We start from the raw sequence: 12468 nt of genomic DNA on the forward strand, positions 1-12468 counted from the left end.
GCAGGCTTTGAATTTCTCCTCTGAGTTGAAAAATACAGAGCAATCACTTGCAGATCATGGAAGAATGAGAGTAGGTGGGTTGGCCCCTTCAGTTGCATGGGACCAGCAGGAGGAGGTTACAGGTCATCAGCTAAGGTACCAGAAAACTATAAATGCAGGAAAATCGGGATGGGAAAGGCAGTCCTGGGAGGACAACATTTGCCACTCAGTTTTGCATTCATGAGCTGTTCATTGAACCTCTGCTGAGTTTTGGCTTTCTGGCTGGCTTGCCCTGACCCCTGACTCAGTGTGCTCCCGTCCATCTACAGGCTGCACTGCCATCTCCCCTGAGCAAATGACACCTTCACAAACCACTCTCCAGCCACAACATGTGCAATTTAGTTTACCAGTAAAGAACTGCTATGCAGCGGTTATTCTTTGGAGAAAAAAAAAAAAGGGCAAAAAAAAAGCTTTATAGGATAATAAAGACAGACAATTCATTCCTTCCCCACCAAAAAGGCAAAGAAGCTGACTCTCTTTTCTGTAAATAGAGAGATGAATGTTTTACAAAATATTTCTTTTTCCAAATGATTCAGTTTGTATTAGAAGACAGTCAGAAAAAGAATCATACAGTGCTGAAGAAGGATTAGGGCACACAAAGAACAAGCGATACAGTCATTCTCTAACTTACTTTGTTTTCAACATGCAGCTCCTGCCAAAGGCTAGCTTTTTGCTCTCTCAGTGTATGATCTGTAAACATTTAACCAGCTCTTAGAGAAACATGTGAGACACTTTACCTTGCCTGATTATGAATCCAAACCTCTCAGAGCTCCAAAAAAAAAAAAAAAAAAAAGAAAAAAAAAGACACCATGCTCTTTTTGCTGGTGGACAATGCAAAAAGCACCTGTAGGATGAAAGCAAATGAACTACCACACATGGCATAGGTTCTTTGGGAAGAGCATGCATTGCAGCTTGAATAACCTCCTACAGGTTACAAACGTACAATTTGTTAAACATCACTGTTACTCGATTATTAATCCCTATTTTAAGATGTATGTGCAAAACTTCCAATTTCTAAGGAGTGCATTTAGTATTTATAACGCCAAAGACCACCTAATTTAATGCTGACATGGAAACTGTGGTGGAATGCCATGATATGGTGCGAATTGTTTACCATTTGAAGCAAATCCTGCTTTTTAAAAACGGGGAAAAAAAAAGCCCAAACAGCAATGGGAGCGCAAGGAAGACTGTGAACGCTGTACAACCATAAAGTACAAATCCCCAACTCGGGGAATCCGACAGGCTCACCCCGAGACCTCAGCCTCACGGAAGGCGGCCGGACTGGCCACCACAAACCCACACCTCGGAGCCACCGTTTCCGAGTTGGAACTTCCCCGCTGCGCCTGCGGACAGCCCCGCCGCAAGCAGCCGCGGGCGCTGCTGCCGCCCGCTCCGCTGCGCGCTCCTGCCGCGCCCGCGGAGCGGCAAGGGGCGGCGGGGGGGGGGTGGGCAGGGCACTCAGCCTGCGCGGCCGCCGCAAGCCGCCTGCCGCGGGGCCGCTGCGGAGAGCAGCCCGCGGAGCGCTGCCCGCCCTGCCCTGCCCGCGGCTGCGACTTCGCGGGCGTCCTCTGGCCCGGGCGCCCTGCGGAACCCGGCCGGGCGGGGCGAGCCGATGCCGGCGGCCCCGCACCGCGGCTCACCTGCCCCCGCGGCACCCGCCCGGCGCGAAGGCTGCCCGCCCCGGGGAGGGCAGCGGCGGCCCCGGGCGCCGCGCTCCCGCGAAGTTCTCGGGCGGGGCACGGCGCGGCACAGCGCAGCACCCGGGCCGCTCCCCGTCCTTCCCCCGCTCCTAGCTCATCCCGCTCCCCGCGTCCCCCGGCTCGCCCCGTCCTCCCCGCGGTTGCCGGTCCCTACCGGAGCGGAGCGGGCTGCGCGCCGGCACCGCCGCCGGAGGGGCGAGCGCTGCACCCCGGCGGGCTGGCTCCGCGGTCCTCGCCCAGGCACCCGGCCCGGCCCGGCCCAGCCCGGGCGGGGCGGAGCGGGGCGCAGCTTGCCGCACCTCCGCGACCCCGCGCCGCTCTGCCCGCGCTCTTCCGCCCCGCATCCCCCTCCGCCCCCGCGGGCTCAGCCTCCCCCGCCCCGCGCTGCCGTCCCTACCTGGGGGCGGCGGGGGCTGCGCGCCCCGGCGGGCAGGGGCCTCCCGCCCGGCACCTGGGCTGCGGGGCGGCTCTGCGCGCCCTTCCCTCCGGCGCCTCCGCCGCGCTGGTGGCGGCTCCCAGCGGTAAATCAGCCGGTCCCCTCGGCTCCCTCCGCCCCTCCGTCGCGGTCCTGACCTGCCTGTGACTCACCACATCGCAGGAGCCCGGGTGCGCGGCGGGGGGAAGGAGAGAGGGGGCGCCTCCTTCCCTCCCTCCCTCTCCCCTCCCTCAGTCCCTCCTTCCCCCCAACCCTCACGGCCAGGCTCCCCCAGCCTGGTGGCAGGAAGGATGGCTTGTCGCTCCCCAGCCGGGCAAAGCCACGAGGGGACCAGCCGCGGCTGCCCTTGGTGGTCCTTATCCTGCACCCGGGCGTTTTCAGGCCGAGCGAGTACCGGTAGCGTGCAGGCACAGCCTCCCTCTGCGCTCTCGGCCGCTGGGCACCGTCAGGTGTCTGCGCCTGTGTGATGCTAAAGCCTTACCCTGAGAGGGCAAGACTGGGGCACCGCCAGGCTTGTCCCCGGACCCCACAGGCTGTGTAGTAGCGAGCAAATTCAGCCCGTATTGCCCCTGTCATAGTGTCAGTGCTGGCTGTGCTCTGAACGACTGTTCACGTGTAATTCAGAGTAAATGACCTCAATTCATACAGACCATCGAATAGCTATCTCCCCCCGTATGTGCTTCCTACAGGGTACTAAACGGCACGGGTTGGGGTCTCTCCCTTGCCAGGTTTGCAAGGCAGATGGTGTCTTCATCTTTCAGAGGTGCTGAGAAACTGAGTCACCGAGCAATGCCGTGTACGCTTGTGGAGCTGCTGAGAGACTGCAAGTCTCAACACCGGGGCCTGCACCAGAGGACCCAACTTTTTTGTGGTAATGAGTTTCAGCAGCTACTGATTTAAACCAGATTTTAAGTGAAAGGCTCCATATTCCAATAGAAGTTATTGGAGACATCTATTTTCCCTTTGCATGCTTCCTTTTTTGGCCCCAACTGTGCTCCCCTTAATCATACTATTTAAACCGATGAATGTTTTGCATGAGTAAAGTACAAGGAACTGTAAGAAACATTGCCCAGTTTCGTGATTAACCATGGGAAAAATGTCAGCCCTCACATCAAAACATTTTGAGAGGAAAATTAAATAACGTATTGTATGTATTTGGTTTAGGCCTGGGATGTCACCGTGATGTGTATATAGACAAAGCTGTACATCAGAACAAAATGCTTTTAAATAGCAGTTAGCCAGCCTTCCACTAATCTGCATCAGCAGCACTTTCACAATTTGTTTATCTGTCTCGACTTTCCTATGGGCTTTTTGGCACTAGTGATAAAGACATCTAACCTAACTATAAACCAATTCTCCGCAAAAACAAATGTGTGATCGAGGCAGTGTGTAACCTTCTATGTGTTTAACTTGTGAAATTCTTACTCTGCAGTATCTTTTACTGACAACAGATAGCAAAAAAGACAGCCCGTTTCAATAAGAGAAGTGTACGATGGCTACAGGTGAGGTTATACTTGTTGCCTCTTCATTTCGTGTATGTTAGCAACACGCTAAAAATTACACCAAGTGAAAATAAAACCAGCCCCTTCTCCTGGTTCCCAAAAGATGGAATTGCTAAAAAGTAACCAGCAATACAGATGTTCTGACTGATCCGATCTCATTTGTCTGAAGTCCCTGAAAATCTGTCCATTTACTTCAGTGACTTTTACTTCAATTAATACTCAGCAGTAGTTAGAAAAGGAAGATTGAAAAGCTGCACGGTGCCAGCCCCTAGAGGGAAAAGCACAGTTACAGTTAGATCGTACTACTCACTGGGCTTCAGCTAGTGATCAGTTAATCAGTGTGCATCCATACAGTTACAGCAGATTTGGAAGAAACCTCCTCATTAGTTTTGAAAGGAAGTGATAAAGAAAAAGATTTCAGTCCGATGCTCATCCTTTTAAGGATAGCCCCATGTGTTACCTGCTCTTAGTCCGCTCCTCAGTTCCCCATGCACCTGCCTGGGCTGAACAGCCAGCGCCCGAGCTGTTATCAGTGGGACAGCCTGTGCTATTCTAAAGCTAACAAATGGATTGTCACTAACATAAAAAGGAGAAACAGATGTTTCCTTTCCATTTTGACCATGACGATGCCATGTTATTTTAGGTTAGCTGTATGAGACAACTACACTGCACTGCAGCGGGGCTTTGATAATCCTCGGCTACTCCCTTCACTGTGCTTGCAATGATGTGCGTGCACCATGAACAGCTTCTCAGAGGCTTGAAGCACCTTTAAGGTGCAGGAGCTGGTGAAAAAGAAACTATGACCTTCTTATTCATCATCCTGTTTTTCTTACAACTTTTCCTCTCTTCTCTCTCTGTCCGAAAGGAGCTGGTCCTCTGCACTCTGTTAAGGCATCTGGCATAAGTATGATAGTGTGGCACATTTTAGAAAGCTGACGGCACTGGAAAAAACAATTCAAAAGTGTAAAGGAGAGTCTGTCAGTGTGTTCTGTTCAGCAAGAGAACTGGAACGCACTGGGGAGAGTATTGGCACATGCTTCCCGTCCCTGACGTGTTTCAAGATAGGGAGCTGATGAGCAAACACTATCACTTGTCCAAGAATACAAACATACAGTTAGAAAAATGAGTTGCAAGGCTACGTTTAAGTTGAACTTTTGAACGTAAAGATGAGGAATGAAAAAACAGGACGATTTCTATTTCTATGTATTGGCAGTAGCATACCCCCAACACACTAAGGCACCCAGTTCAGTCCTACGGGCTTGATTGTGATTTCTGTTCAGAGCCTCAGAAATGGTTTATCATAACGACAGGTAGCAAAATGGACTCCAAAGACCAGATTCACCTAGGTACCCAACTCCTATTTAATTTCAATAAGGAGAAGACATTTAAATATCTCTGTGAATCTGGACCTAACCATCTTTTTTAAACCTGCAGAATCAAAAATGGGTCTACTATGCATTTCTGTAGGACCACGCTATACTATATGGCACCACAGCTATATGGTGCCATCAGTGGATTTGCTCTTTGTCCTCTGCTGCAGTCATTCACACCTTTGGGAGTGGATATAAAATGCAAATGTCATTGTGAGACTCCAGAGACTTCTGACTTAGCGGGGCTTACTCATGAGTAAATGATTTCACAAGGAGCAAGACAGTGGAAAGGAATTAATTTAATGCTTAAGAACATGGGAGACAAAGATCTCTAGACCTGAGCTTAGCAGTGGTGGGTATCAGGTACCCTGCTGCCACAGGATCCTGCAACGTGGACTGATGGTAGCTCAGTCTGAGTCTCCCTGGAGGGTGATGTACAAAAAAAGAGCCTTAGATGACTCCACCCAATCCAACTGCCTTACAGACTAGTGATCCAAAGGCAAAATATCAGTGCAACAGCCTGCTGGGGTAATGTGTAACTGTAATTCCTGTAGACCCTTGTTTACTGGAAGGCAGCCTGGCTGCAAATGCCAGGGGCAGCTCAGGGAAGCGATTGTGCCTGAGGCACAGTTCCCTGTGACTACGTTGTTCCTTCAAGTCATCTGACAAAATCTGTTTTTCACTTCTGTCTTCCCTGGTCTCAAAAAGCACGCGGTAGGCAGGGACAGACGGTGTTGACTGGGGGATTGGGCTCTGGAGAAAACACGCCCGTGACGGTTGTTCTGGCTCTCTGGAAACCAGGCTAAATATCACAACTGATACTTAGAACTGTAGGCTCCAAAGATTTGATCATCATTGCGCTTTATGGCTATTTATTAATTATCCAGGCATTTATTAACTACGCCCATAGTTTCTGCAAGCTAAATAAGTACTTGCTGTATGTTTGTTTTTAACAGGGTCAACAATGGCACTGGAAGAAATTTCAGCCTGTGGCGGAAGGTTGCAAAAGTCCCTTGCAAAGCCAGAAATAGAAGAACCCAGCTAGAAATCCTAATCTCTAACCACCCAGCTACCTTGAACAGTTCTCCATTTGTATGGAAACACAGATCGTAGCCAAAGATGTTTCGGTTACTCATTGCGCTGTGGATCACAGGTGATTTCTTTTCTCTATTTATTGACTGAGCAAAGGAAGTCCTTTGTTTAACTTGATGGAGTTTTCTCCTTATTTGTCTTTCTGGTTGTAACTGAACACCACAACTGAGTGATTCCAAAATCTGGACGGTGCAGGCATCAACTAACTGGACTGCTTGAGAACGGAGGAAAATATGGATGGGGTTTGTGCATCTGAAGTCTGGATTGCCATGGGTCTGTGCCCCTGTTGTGCCAGCCCCAGTGCCTCAGTGACCACGTGGGAAGCTGGTACATGACGCTCAGGAATCCAGCAAAAATTAATCACTCAAAAGAACAAAGATTAGTTTACAGACAGATCAGCTCTTCAAATCCATCTGCTATGCAGTAACATGAGTGCTAGTGCCTTGCAAAAGGACGAGGTCAGAGACCGAGGAGGAGGGTGGGCTTGCAGCAGCCGAGATTTACGTTAGTTTAAACCTAGGAGGCACGTCACCCTCTGGAAAGCAGCAGGGGAACTGGGAGGAGATGGTGTAGATTGCAGCGCTGCTCCCCACCTTAGCCTTGCCTCCCTTCCTATTGGTGTTGAAATATGTTAAATCCCTGAATTAGTATCTCCAAATATACAAAACCAAGCAATCATTTCAGGGATGGAAAGCTGAATGGTCTTTATGATTTTATGCTCATGTCCCTGAAATGGATACAAGCACAGTAGCCCTCAGTGCATTCACTGAGCTTACACAACAAAAGCAAAGGCTTTCCAGCACATGCTGTAGAGGACTTTTCTAGCATAGCTCATCATGAACTGCTTCAGGCAAAGCACAGTGGCAAAAACCAACCCCAATATCATATACGTGCCGCTTTGGCACAGTAGATTTGTTTGTATAACTGGAAACGAACCTGATGATATCCAAAAGTCAGATATGTACAAAGTGAGGGATTTGCTGTGTATTATATTCATATGTTCACTGGTATTGCACATTTAGTTGTCTTAAAAAGGTCTGATAAGTATAACTGTTTCTTGACATTCTTTTCAGTGCATTTAAAATGCATTTCCCCCCCTTATGCAAACATGTTGCAATTTTCTTGTAGTAAAATCACTCTGAATATGATATTTCCAGTGTTGCAAGATTATCTTTGGACCAACTGTTAGAAAGTTTCCAGAAGTCTTTTTTCAGTTGGGTTCCTGCGACTCAGGTGCAGCCTTTTTTTTTCCTTCAGTTTGCTGGTTGTGTTTACAAAGGTCGTAGTAGCCAGATCATTGGAAATAGAAAATCTGCCTATTTAAAAGCACAGGGACAAATCCTGCCTCCAGCTATGTGTGCACCTGGTGAGCAGGGGAAGGGTGTGACTGTACTAACACACGTGTGAGCACATGTGAACAAACACAGTCCCGACTCAGCCTCCTTTTGAAGGACATAAGCTTCACTAGGGATAATCGGATGCCTAAAGCACATACCTAAGTCTGGTGATGCCAAGTGCCACGGGCATTTGCAGCCTGGTTTCTGTGGTTGTGCTCATCGTTGCAGGTCACAATGGAGCTCCGCAGTGTGCCGTTTGCACAAGTATTACCATTGGTGAGCTCCTGCACGTTGAAAGAGAACTGTGACCTTCAGATTTCTTTGTCTGAAAGCATCTCAGAATGCTGCTGCCTAAGGTAATGCTGCTGTAAGCACTATCTCAGAGGGAAACTGAGAGAGATTTGAGAAAAAAAAAATCCCTTTATTTTCTGCTTACTTCTTGCATTTATAGCACTTTATTATCAGATTAACTCAAAGATTTTTCCTCAATAATTTTTTCAACATGCGAGAGAGAGGAAAGCACTTTAAAACCAGAAATTATTATTGTAAAACTTCCATAAAACGCCAGGGAATACAGGGGAAAATAGATCCTGTATCGACCTATATTTCCTTGGCATAAAGTTGACCAGACATCAAGTGGAAAGAAAGGGGAGGCATTACAGAATGTGTTTGGTAATGAAATCAATTGCATACATAAGTGTTTGCAGACTTGGGAGCTTGCATCTTAGCTCTCTGTAACTACCAAAGTGGAGGTCTTTGGCAAAACCTCAGACTGAGGTTTATAGTAGTTTATAGTGGGAATTTGCCTGGCATGCTTAGCTTTGGAGAACTGTGTCTAGGTTTCATCATCATCTTTTCACCACCTCTGGGGGCTTATACACAGAATTATTTGTTGATTTGGAAAACCTGGTCCTTTATGCACATATGAGTGTATCATATTTGTCTTCTATATGGCCATGAAGAAGAAGAACACAGTTCTAAAAACTCGTAGTTGCTTTTTACTTAATGTCATTAAATATGAGCTATTTCCCAGATGTGGTTTAGAATGTGTTACATTTTATGTACAATACCTATTCTGATACATTTTTAAAGATAAAAAAATGTGTTCTGCGACCAAGCCAATTTATTGTAAGTTAGGCCTGGATTTGGTTCATTATCATTGAAGAATCTGCATTTTTAAGTCAACTTTAGAATAACATTGTTGATTCTGTAATGATGTAAGTATATGGTATTTGCCAAAAGCTGTATTTCATAAGGCTGGTTTAGGATACAGCCCAGCTCATAGGAATCTTGACAGGAGATTATTTCTTTCAATAACTTTCATAATTTAATTAGACACACGTGCTGATTATGACTCTAATACTATGGAGAATGAAGTCAACGTTAAAATCCCATTATTTTAAATTAGGCAGGAGCACACCCATAATGTGTAGCCAGGAAATATTTGTGCCCTTAACAGTACATCTATACTGATAGCAATATGTTTCTTCACCAAAAAAAAAAAAGTAAAAATCAGAGTGTCCTTGTACTATTATTAAAATTTTACCATTTTTATTCCTTTGGGAGCTAGTAACGCTGCTGTGTAACATCCAGAGAGAAGGCACATTTAACATGCCAGCAAGGACTCAGGTGAGTTTAAAGTTTAACTTTGAGTTTGGGAACATTTTCAAATCAAATGAAAAAAGGAGTTTCTAGGTAATACTGAGCCAAACCAAAAACGATTACTTCAGCATTGTAATTTAATGTTTCACTTTCCTCTATCTGCTCTCTGAGAGTTTTTTAACAAAGGCGAAATTCAAAGTTAAAATGTGGGTTTTGTAAGAACACCTTCCTGATTTTGGTCACTTTCATAGGTTTAGTTTTATCTCTAAGAAGGAACAAAAGCACCCCACCAAGAACTGGGCAGCAGGAAAGAGGGGAACAGTAGGGCAAAACCAATCCAGCTCAGGAGATTTAGCCATATAATGAGTACATCAGAAGTGAGGAACTGGAAGGTGACGCTTTTTTCCAAATTAAATCGCGGTCCTCGCCCTGCCTACCTGCCCAGCCTGCTTGCGGAGGGCTGGGGAAGGCTCAGGCATCATGCGCTGCTCTTTACCTGGCTCGGTGGTAGCTGCACATCTGTGCCAGTCCCTCATAGATATGGTGACTGTGTCTGCCCTCGGTTTGGCAGGGGTGTTTTTAATAGCATGCTCATTATACAGAAATATTTTCATTTGACAGACAATTTAAATGATCCTATAAAAGCTGCAATTACCATCAGGACAAATCCAGCTCTGATTGACTCCCACGTTAGCTCCCAAAGTTTGACTCCCAACTAAGAGACAAGAAAGATTTTACCCTTTCTTTCTTCTTTCGTACATACGTTCTTCCCCCTTATAGCTGTCTCCCATGTTAATCTACTGAAGAACATCTCAAACACTTGCTGTCTTAATCCTCCCCAAAAGCCACTGCTGAGAAGTGCTATTAGCTTCATTTTACTGTCAAGGGACTGAGGAACGGAGAAAAACCACTGTCTTGTCTAAGGTAAGACAGGAAGGAAACCTCTAGAGAAGCAGAGGGAGGAAAGTAGGTCTAATATAGAATTATCTTTCTGACAGTCCAAAAATCCTAAAGGAAACATTTTTTTGATGCCTAAATAGGTCAGGGAGGTAAGCCTCATGTGAAAATAAAATTTAAAAGACAGCTTTGAAATTGGGACCTTGAGTTATGAAGCTAATTTTGAAAATATTCCTTTCTCCAGTGTTGTGTTGTTAGTCTATACATTAGTAACTTATTTGCATAGCTGGCTGCTCACATAACTGCTTGTTTGTGAAATTCAGGGATTTTTGTATGCAACCGTTTCTTGAGAAACCGGGAAGAAATCAGAGTTATTTGGATCATCTGCCTTGAGCATCCCGGTCACCAAATGAAGGAGGTCACCTCAGTCACTTTGGTCAAGTCAGCTTGTGAGGTCAGTTGGCCGCTTTGAAGCATCCAGGCCACTTCAGCCTGTCCTCTCAGTCCCCTGAGAAATAAAGGATCAGTTCTGTGAAACTCTCAGAAGTTACACTGAAGGCAATACAGGAAGACTGGCCATTCACTGGGGGTTTTCAATTTCCTCTGAATGTGCAAGCCTAAACAGATCTTTTACATCTTAAAGTAGTTTTTAATGCTTTTCTCAGAGCTAAAATGTATTGCAAACATTTTGCTGGTATGTGTTAGTGCTCTTTAATGACAATAATGATGTAATAACCATTAACATTATCTTAGAAGGCTGCGATGTGTCTCATTGCACACATCCTATTGGCATTAATCAGGGAAGAGGCCTAATCTCAACCCAAACATGTCAGGGGAGTGGCTGGGGAGGAGGTGTGGCTGGAGATAAAAAAGAAAGGCTGCTCCTTTTTAGGAAGGAAAGGAAGGTCTCCAGCCCCATCACCCCGCCGTGGGGTGACCTCTATGTTAGGGTTGGGTTCGCCCCTGCTCCCAGCCTCTCCCCTAACCTGGGCAAAACCCAGCTCATTTCACATGCCTTTTGGGATGCCTGAGCTGGAGATCTTGTCAGTTTGGTCTCCTTTTATAGTAAACGGCAGCACGGAGAAAAATGTCTGAGAATGTAATTCAGTGCATCTAAAATGTGAATCGCTTTATTTTTCTTCATATACTACATGCAAGATGCAGGACATCTAATGCTTTTTATCTGGGTCTCAGTTAAAGACCGGCAGTCAGACAAGAAGAACCCAGCCTTTTTGCCTGCATGCTACCAGGGAAGCACCAAGGCAAATGCAAGAGATGCAAGTTTCAAAACCAATTAATTTAGATCAAGTCTCAGTGGAAATATTCCAGCTAAGTTTTGTTATCTCCAGTGTTACTCAAGAGATTTTGAAGCAGGCCATTTTTGTTTTGAGGGAGAAAGCAGACAAAATCCACAGATGAAAACATAAAAACACAACCCTTATACAGCTCCTAAATTTCTCCTAAATTTCTTGGCTCAAGGCTGCTGATGTTTTTTCTCATTATGAAAGGTAATATTAGACCTCACTGTAGAGTTCTCTCTCTTTTTTTTTAAGATTAAAGATGCAGCAAAGTATGCAGGGATGATTTCACTAGTTGTGCTAATTAAGATTTTCATTAAAGTTTCATTAAAAGCATGGCTAATGAGATACACTTGGACTACTGATCTACTTCTGCCACACTAGTTTTGGAGATAGTTCATAAATGGACACCAAGAGACGTCAGAGATTTTGGCTCATGGACCACCTTGTTTCTTATCCGCTGTTCGTATCCTGGCAATTCCAATAGTCTGATCAACATTTACTTTACGTGGAGCAGGTTGCCATTTTTAAATTTGAAAGTTTCCAGTAAGGCATTTCCGAATCAAACTTTGATGTTTTTTCACCGGCTTGAGTGTAAACCTCGCATGCCTCCTTCCTGGATGGGAAGCAGCCTCCCTGCCTTTTGCAGGGATTCAGAGTGGGTTCTACCTGTCCTGATACCCCTGCCCAGTCTTAGAGCTAAGCGCTGCTGCTCTGAATACCTACGGATGGGTTGGAAAGGCTACAGAGATCTCACTCAGACTGAACCTGCGATTTAGAGACAGGCCAGATATGAGCACCTAGAGGCAGGTCTGAGGTGAGGATGACCCTGGGTAGGGCACGTGGTGGTGGCATGCCTCAGGCTTGCAGCAGGACACAGGTGACAGAAGAAGGTTGAAAGCTGTGTCTTAACCAGGTTTAACCTAAGCTGCTGGAGATGGGAGATGTCCACAGAGAAGCTGAAAGGCTGACTTGGACAGAGGGATGAAGTATGTCTTGCGGATGAGGAGACTCATTTTAGATGTCTGAGTGTTTCCTGAACTGGCTGACACCTCCACGCAGTGTAGCCTGAGCACCCAGCTCACACACAGACACCTGCAAGTAAGCACCTCCAGACGGGTGCCTTCATCACTGAGCTGAGGTCTAGTCTGGAACAGTAATAGAGCTGGGACCATGGCTGAGATGTTACTTGTGG

At 46.3% G+C, this 12468-nt stretch overlaps 1 protein-coding gene across 3 annotated transcripts in view; it reads right to left on the reverse strand.

The window, feature by feature from the left end:
* The window catches only part of MET (MET proto-oncogene, receptor tyrosine kinase), a 92047-nt gene extending 89842 nt beyond the window's left edge, over window positions 1-2205 (reverse strand). Inside the window, exon 1 of one of the 3 annotated variants that reach the window (XM_076330465.1) lies at window positions 2137-2205. The gene's annotated coding sequence lies outside the window, so the exon portion shown is untranslated. Of the gene's footprint in view, window positions 1-1893; window positions 1950-2136 lie in introns of those variants that run through there. The other 2 variants (XM_076330455.1, XM_076330437.1) reach the window with 2 other exon arrangements.
* Window positions 2206-12468: the final 10263 nt, after the last annotated feature.

This window comes from Aptenodytes patagonicus, chromosome 1 (genome assembly GCF_965638725.1).
Source record: "Aptenodytes patagonicus chromosome 1, bAptPat1.pri.cur, whole genome shotgun sequence".
Lineage (NCBI taxonomy): Eukaryota > Metazoa > Chordata > Aves > Sphenisciformes > Spheniscidae > Aptenodytes > Aptenodytes patagonicus.